The sequence below is a fragment of the Lutra lutra genome, chromosome X, assembly GCF_902655055.1.
Source record: "Lutra lutra chromosome X, mLutLut1.2, whole genome shotgun sequence".
Classification (NCBI taxonomy): Eukaryota; Metazoa; Chordata; class Mammalia; order Carnivora; family Mustelidae; genus Lutra; species Lutra lutra.
Window position 1 is genome coordinate 16,695,147 of NC_062296.1, and position 7,289 is coordinate 16,702,435.

Here is a 7,289-nt window from a genome sequence, read left to right on the forward strand (position 1 = left end):
ATGCTTCTTGTCAATGCTCTTAACCCCTTCATCGCAGTAGAATGTACCTGCGTTCTGCAGTGGACCTTCGGAAAAATACTTAAAACTGGATTATAGGGCTGTCACTTTTGAAGTATGAAATCACATGGGCCAAAGTGAAGTCTAATTATATACAAGCTACATCTTAAGTAGCTGTTACAGCAAGATCTCCCTGCCATGGTTTTACTCATCCCAGTCATTAAAATCATCTTTGCCTCTGTGATGAAATGTTCCCAGATGGGCCATGGTGTGCATGCTTACCTTAAAAACACTGTTTTTGGGTATATTAAGTTCTGTCTGCCTTCCAAGTTTGCCCATGAAGTGATTAGATAAGTAGATAAGCACCCTAGATGCTTAATGAAATTTTAGTCCTGCCCTTTGGCATGGTCCTTCAAGGGTGTCCCCAAAGTCTAACTTGAAAAATAAGGAAGTATTTAAAAAAACATTTTGTAAACTTAAATATTTAAGTTTAAAAAATAGAAATATATTTTATGGAGCACCTACCAGATTCCTAGATAGAAGATCCCAGATTGGTGTGTCATTTATGAGAGAAGCCAAGGAGTTAAAGCACAAAGGGTTGGATCTTGGGGAGTGCAGGTGTTGGAAAGGAGCACAGCGAGAAAGGGTGAAGACAGGAGGATAACAGGAAGCTACTTCGGGTACGATGTGGGCTCTTCCTGACAACCCTTAAAATTTCCAGGATAGTCACCAAATTTAGAAAATGCCAACTGTGTCAGGATTTCTTGTGGGAGATGGTGAGACTCATCTGGGTTTGATGTGGGACAGAACAAAAATGGCACTCACAAATGTCAGAGAGCGTAGAGGTGCTGATGTATGAGGACGTAAAAGCATTAAAATCCCCTGGAGTGCACTGACATATAAGGTGGGATCGGGGGTGACCAAAGCCAGTGTCTGGATTACACCACCATTAGATACTAGGGACTGCCCTTGAGTTTTTGTGATCAAGTTGACCAGTCTCAGTGGCCCATGGTCTTTCTTTCTTCCTCAGCTCTCAAATTCTTCATGATAATAAGTATCATGTCCCAAGTGCCTTCGATGGCATCATCTCTTCACAAGCATGGCATTATTTCCTCTCTTCAGGCCATGATCTGAAGGAAGCCTTGACAAATGCAGGATTTGAGCCCAGGGAAGTGAAGCAACTCACCCCAGTTTCCACAGCCCATGACTCCATGCTTCTTCCTGTAAACCACACGGCCTCACACGCCCCGTTCCACAGTCATCCTCTCTAGTCAAAAGGAATTCTTGACTTTTGCTTCTTTCCCCTTAACGCTATGCCCAAGACCGTCTCCCTGTCTTGGTCAATGTTCCCTAGTGTGGTGAATAGAAAGCCTTGTGTGACAGTGTTGTAACCCCACAGGTGCTAAGAGTACAGGTGTTGTGGTTGCCACAGCAGAAGACAACAACAACTATCCTTAGCTCTGCCCATGGGCTCACTAAGTCATAGGCTCCTCTTGGTGTCCTTGAGGCCACTTCAGGCTACTGGAGCATGAAAAATGCTCCCACCACTTAAAGAATAAAACAAAGCCATTCATACATAGTGTTGACATCTAGCAGGAAATTCAGTAAATGTTCTTGACTAATGGATCATTTCGTAATTTTTATTTTTCTCATATGGGTCATTGGGTAAAGGGGACGAGAACTGCGGAACTGTGTTTCTGTGGTTGATTCTGTAAGTTTGGGTGAGGAATGAGGGCAGGAAAAAGTCTATGTCCAGGACCTTGAACAGGTATTTCTGGCCAGGCCTGCCACACACTCATTGTAGTCCAGCAACCTCATCGTACAGATGGGTGAATTTTGAGGTCTGAGATGAAGTAAAGGATTTGCTCAAGTTCATACAGCTAATTGGTGGGACAAGAAAATCAGTTCCTTCTTTTGCAAAAACTACTCTAGACAATTCAAACTGTCTCTCTTCTCCACCACCAAACACCTGCTAATATGATTCCTATTACTTATTTTTTTCCCCAAAATGAGCTATGGGAAGAATGAAAGGAGAGGAATTCTGGGCAAAGGCTTCCAAAAGGAATAGCAATGCAATATATCTGAACAGTCTAGAATTAAAGGCATGAACTCTAATGCCCTCGTATGCCTGCATTTGCCACGTGTCTGGATTGTCAGCTGAGGAGAATGCACTTGAAGCTGTGTGGATTGCCCCCCCCATTTTAGCTACATCTTCCAGTCCCAGCCCCCATCTCAAGGTAATGGGAGAGCTAAGCAATACGCCCCACTTCGCTCAGAAGGTCCTTCTGAAAACCACCTGGGATCAAAAGTTGCTCACCTTTGTTAAGGCTGTGAGCAGTTAGTTCTCTCTGAGTCTCAATCCCAAGACTGTCTGTGCAGGTGCCTAGCAGATCACCTCTCTCCTGAAGTAGCTAACATGGGCTCTATCGAAAAGGGAGGTCATTCGCTGTTCGTAAACACTTGCCGACACATGACCCTGCGTGGTGTGAGGCGAGCACATGAGGATACAGAATTGACCTGTGCCTGCCCTCAGTGACCTCCCAGTCAAGCAGGGGAAGCTGCCAGGCAACAGTTTCACACATCAGCCCACCATAAACCCTTAGCTATAAATCAGGCACCATGCTACATCCTGCGGATACAAGGATGGACAACACCAAATCCAGCCCTCGTCACCTCAGAGACAAACAGGAGAACAATGACAATAACAGTGTTTCCCTGCTATGAAAGAGGTCTGCTTAAGAGCTGAGGAAATTCTGAAGAGAGGGATCCAAAGGAGTGTTGGTCATCAAACCCTTGCACCACTGAGAAAAGCCTGGGAAACCACCAGTTGGATGTAGGCAGCAAAGGCCTCAAAATGAAAGGATGAACTTTGTCTTTGGCTGGTAGATCAGATTCTTTGCAGGCTACAGGGCCTCAGCCAGTTTCTTAGAGCCTGGGGGCAGGAAAAGGGCCTTCAAGGGGAAGGTTTTGCCTGAAGGACTTGCCTACACAATTGTGACACAGACTGCAAACAGATTCTTCCTCGGGAGCCTCCTCCAATGTTCTGCTCCCGCCATGATCTCTATCTGTGAAGGCCTTTCCCAGAAAGAATCCTAAACCAATTCATTCCAATAGGTGAGTACCTGGGAATGGCAGTGTCTCCGACACTTGCCTGAAGAGAAGAATCCCCCTGGGGATTCCTAATTGTACTGTTGATTCTTCTACTGAGGGGGACTAGATGCCAGGGGAAACAACCACGTGATTGGAAGCTTGCCCCTCTCAGTCCCACCCCACTGACCTCTCTGGACCGGAGAGGGGCTGGAAGTTGAATCGAGCACCAATGGCCAATGACTTAATCAGCTATGCCTACGTATTGAAGCCCCTATAAAAACCCCAAAGAAGGGGCGCCTGGGTGGCTCAGTGGGTTAGGCCGCTGCCTTCGGCTCAGGTCATGATCTCAGGGTCCTGGGATGGAGCCCCGCATCGGGCTCTCTGCTCAGCAGGGAGCCTGCTTCCCTTCCTCTCTCTCTGCCTGCCTCTCTGCCTACTTGTGATCTCTGTCTGTCAAATAAATAAATAAAATCTTTAAAAAAAAAAAAAACCCAAAGAAGAGGGTTTGGGGAATTTCCAGGTTGGTGAACCAGAACACTTCCACATGTCACCATGCTGGACCCCAAACTCCACGGGGACAGACGCTCCTTTGTTCGGGACCTCTCCTTACCTATCCTTTCACATCCTTTGCAAGAAGCTGGTAATTGAGGGAGTAAACTGGTTTCCTGAGTCCTGTGAGCTGCTTCAGCACATTAACTGAACCCAGGGAAGGGGGCGTGAGCACCTTTGGTTTACAGCCGGTTACCAAGAAGTACAGGCAACAACCTGTACTCGCGATTGGTGTCTGAAGCGGAGGGCAGCCTTGTAAGACGGAGGATGGAGGCCTGACCCTGGGGGTTCTGATGCTATCTCCAGGTAGATAGTGTTACCCTTAAAAAAATAAAACGAGGGACGCCTGGGTGGCTCAGTTGGTTAAGCAGCTGCCTTCGGCTCAGGTCATGATCCCAGCGTCCTGGGATCAAGTCCCACATCGGGCTCCTTGCTCAGCAGGGAGCCTGCTTCTCCCTCTGCCTCTGCCTGCCACTCTGCCTGCCACTCTGTCTGCCTGTGCTTGCTCTCTCTCCCTCTCTCTCTCTGACAAATAAATAAATAAAATCTTAAAAAAAAAAGAAAAAAGAAAACGACCCATTTATTTTACCAGCAAAAAGGGGTTTTATTCAAGAATAGCAGAGAACTGCAACCTGGGACAAGCAAGCTATGGCAAAACCATAGGCAAGCCTAGAGGAGGAAGGAAGGACGGTAGGGGAAAGGGGGCAGTTGTAAACAAGAAGCCCATTGGAGTAAACTGGGAGTTGGAAGTGTAGTGGCTTCTCATTGGCTGGGCTGTCGCTGCGGAGGAGGAAGCATTCCTTCTTCCCCCTGGGCTAGTAAAGTCCCACCTGCAAGTTCCTTCTCTTCGTGCTGGTTCCGTCATAGACCAAGAGTGTCCGGTGTCGAGAGCCGCCCCTGCCAAACCCCCTGACTCCATTTTAGTGAGGTTACCCCTGTATTAAATTTCACAATAATGTCAGAATTGGGATGAACTGTAGGATGGTGTCAGAGAATTGTTTGGGTGGCATAGAAAACCCCATACCTTTAGAACTGTTGGGGCAGAATCTTACCTGGGAATTTCTATTTGGTAGGTTTGGGGAGGTTCTGGGAATGTTTCAAACAAGGGCTCCAGGTGATTCTTCCCTTCAGGCCAATTTGGGAAATCCTGATGTAAAGCATCACCCTAGGAATTTGCAATGAGGGCTTGATTCCTAATGTGAACTGTCAAACACTCATACCTAAGCAGTAGAGTGTAAAGGCTTTTCTTTCTTTCTTTCTTTTTTTAAAAGATTTTGTTTATTTATTTGACAAAGAGAGAGATCACAAGTAGGCAGAAAAGCAGGCGGGGGTGGGGGGGTATGGAGAAGCAGGCTTCCTGCTGAGCAGAGAGCCCAATGTGGGGCTCGATCCCAGGACCCTGAGATCATGACCTGAGCCGAAGGTAGTGGCTTAACCCACTGAGCCACCCAGGTGTCCCAAGGCTTTTAATTATAAAACAGACATTACATTTGAAGAGCATCCTATCCTTACATTATCGGAGATACTATAAATATCACCACACTAGACTCTCCTAAAAGCCTAGTCAACCGGGTAGGCCAAGGATTCTTGCGTCCCCCATTTTAGGGGCGAGGAAACCTGCCAGAGTGCAGCTTGTAATGTAACTGGCGAAAAAACAAATACACACTGAATGATGCAAGAATAACACAAAGCGGGGCGCCTGGGTGGCTCAGTGGGTTAAAGCCTCTGCCTTTGGCTCAGGTCATGATCTCAGGGTCCTGGGATCGAGCCCCACATCGGGCTCTCTGCTCAGCAGGGAGCCTGCTTCCCTCTCTCTCTGCCTGCCTCTCTGCCTACCTGTGATCTCTCTCTCTCTGTCAAATAAATAAATAAAATCTTTAAAAAAAAAAGAATAACACAAAGCAAGATGTCTACTTTTGCAAAAGAATACCTTGTAACCTGGGGTACAGGGCCGGAGCCCAAGGGTAGCCTGAGGCAAATAGGGGTCCACAACCTCTTGATGGAGGAGATATTTCTGGCCTTTGGAGACTCGGTTCTTTTCTTTTTTTTTTTTAAGATTTTATTTATTTATTTCGCAGATGGAGATCACAAGTAGGCAGAGAGGCAGGCAGAGAGAGAGAGAGAGGAGGAACCAGGCTCCCTGCTGAGCAGAGAGCTGGATGTGGGGCTCGATCCCAGGACCCTGGGATCATAACCCGAGCTGAAAGCAGAGGCTTTAACCCATCCAGGCGCCCCCAGAGACTCGGTTATTTTCTGTGTCACCATGAAATCTGTCTACAGTGGATTCTCATGTGAACTGTACCAGTTACATTTTCCACAACCACATATTATACCACAAGCCTGTCTGACCTGCAAGGGAAGTCCACGCTTTGGGTCTTTTGCAATCGCAACGCTCTGCTGTCTAACCAGTTTGTGTTTGCAAAATGGTATGTGGCTGGGCCAACATGAAGATGTTCCTGCTGAAGCCTGGCCTGGGCTCCTTTCCGGGCCTACTTAGGGCTTTGGATACCGTGGAGCTGAAGGATTTCATGTCTGCCAATTATATAGATGCCTTTTCTGGATTAGACAGTGTGCTAGCAGCCGGGGGTCGCTTTGAGGAATTCATAGGTAGGAGAGAAAGGATGGCAGAACACACAAGTAGTGATTACCTAAGTCAGGAAGAACTGCAAAGCAGAATAAGCTGGAGTTAATAGTTCTCATGGAAGATCCTGGAAGGTTTGGTGGAGGAAGTAGCATTTCCAGTGGCCCTTGAAAGGCAGGTAGGCATTCCAAAGACAGAGAAGGGAATCAAGGAGCAAAGGCATCAGAAGCCTGAGCCCAAGGGCGATCTACCTGCAGCCCATTGCTTGTGGGGGGCAATCGAGGGTAATTCTTTGGGACTTCTACTTGTAGGGAGGGAACATGTGGCTTTCTGAAGAGCATTAACATTTCATTCTGAGTATTCCAGCTTTAATGCTATTCCAAGGAGCCTGTGGACATTACTTTCAAGGGGGAGTATTTGGGGCGGGCAGCCTGGTCGCCAGCCCCGCTCTCTTCCCGGGGGGCCTAGTTTTATGGCGTTAGAGTACTGGGGGCATCAGAAGAGGATTACAGAGGACCTTCTATACCATGCCGAGGGACTGGAGGCACTTCTGAGACATTGAAAGGTTTTAAGCGGGGAAGTAAGAGGTCACCTGTACATCTTAGATAAATCCCTCTGGTTGCCATCTGGGAGACGGTGTGGACAAAGGCAAGCGTGGAAGCAGAGAGAACCCAACCAGGAGGCTACCACGCAGCTCCAGGCAAAAAGTCGTGGGGCCCGACACAGACTCTACAGCCCTGAGGAGGGAGTGGAGAAAGGTGGTTAATAAGCAATGTCTGGGCGGTACAGTCAACTAGCTTTGGGTACGCCCTGTATGCATGTGTGTGCGTGTGTGTGTGCGCGCGCGCGTGCCTGGGGGAAGAAGGGGGAGGAGGGAACCGAGAATGACTGCTCGACAAGTGCAAAGAGGAACGACCCTCAGTAAGGGTCTCCGGTCTCCTCAAGGGGCGGCGGGAGGGGACGGGAGTAGAGGGCAGAGGAGGGAAAGCTCCGGGACAGCGGGAAGAAGTTTGGAGCACGGAGAAGGACAAAACCCGAGAGGCCAGGTGAGCAAGGAGGCTCCGCCCCCGGG

General features: G+C 48.2%; 1 long non-coding RNA gene across 1 annotated transcript; it reads right to left on the reverse strand.

The window, feature by feature from the left end:
* Positions 1-4,343: 4,343 nt before the first annotated feature.
* LOC125091883 (uncharacterized) lies at positions 4,344-7,227 on the reverse strand. Its single transcript, XR_007124777.1, has 3 exons — positions 6,810-7,227; positions 4,689-4,801; positions 4,344-4,571 (listed from the first exon to the last, which is right to left on the reverse strand). It is a non-coding gene; the product is annotated as an uncharacterized LOC125091883 (long non-coding RNA).
* Positions 7,228-7,289: the final 62 nt, after the last annotated feature.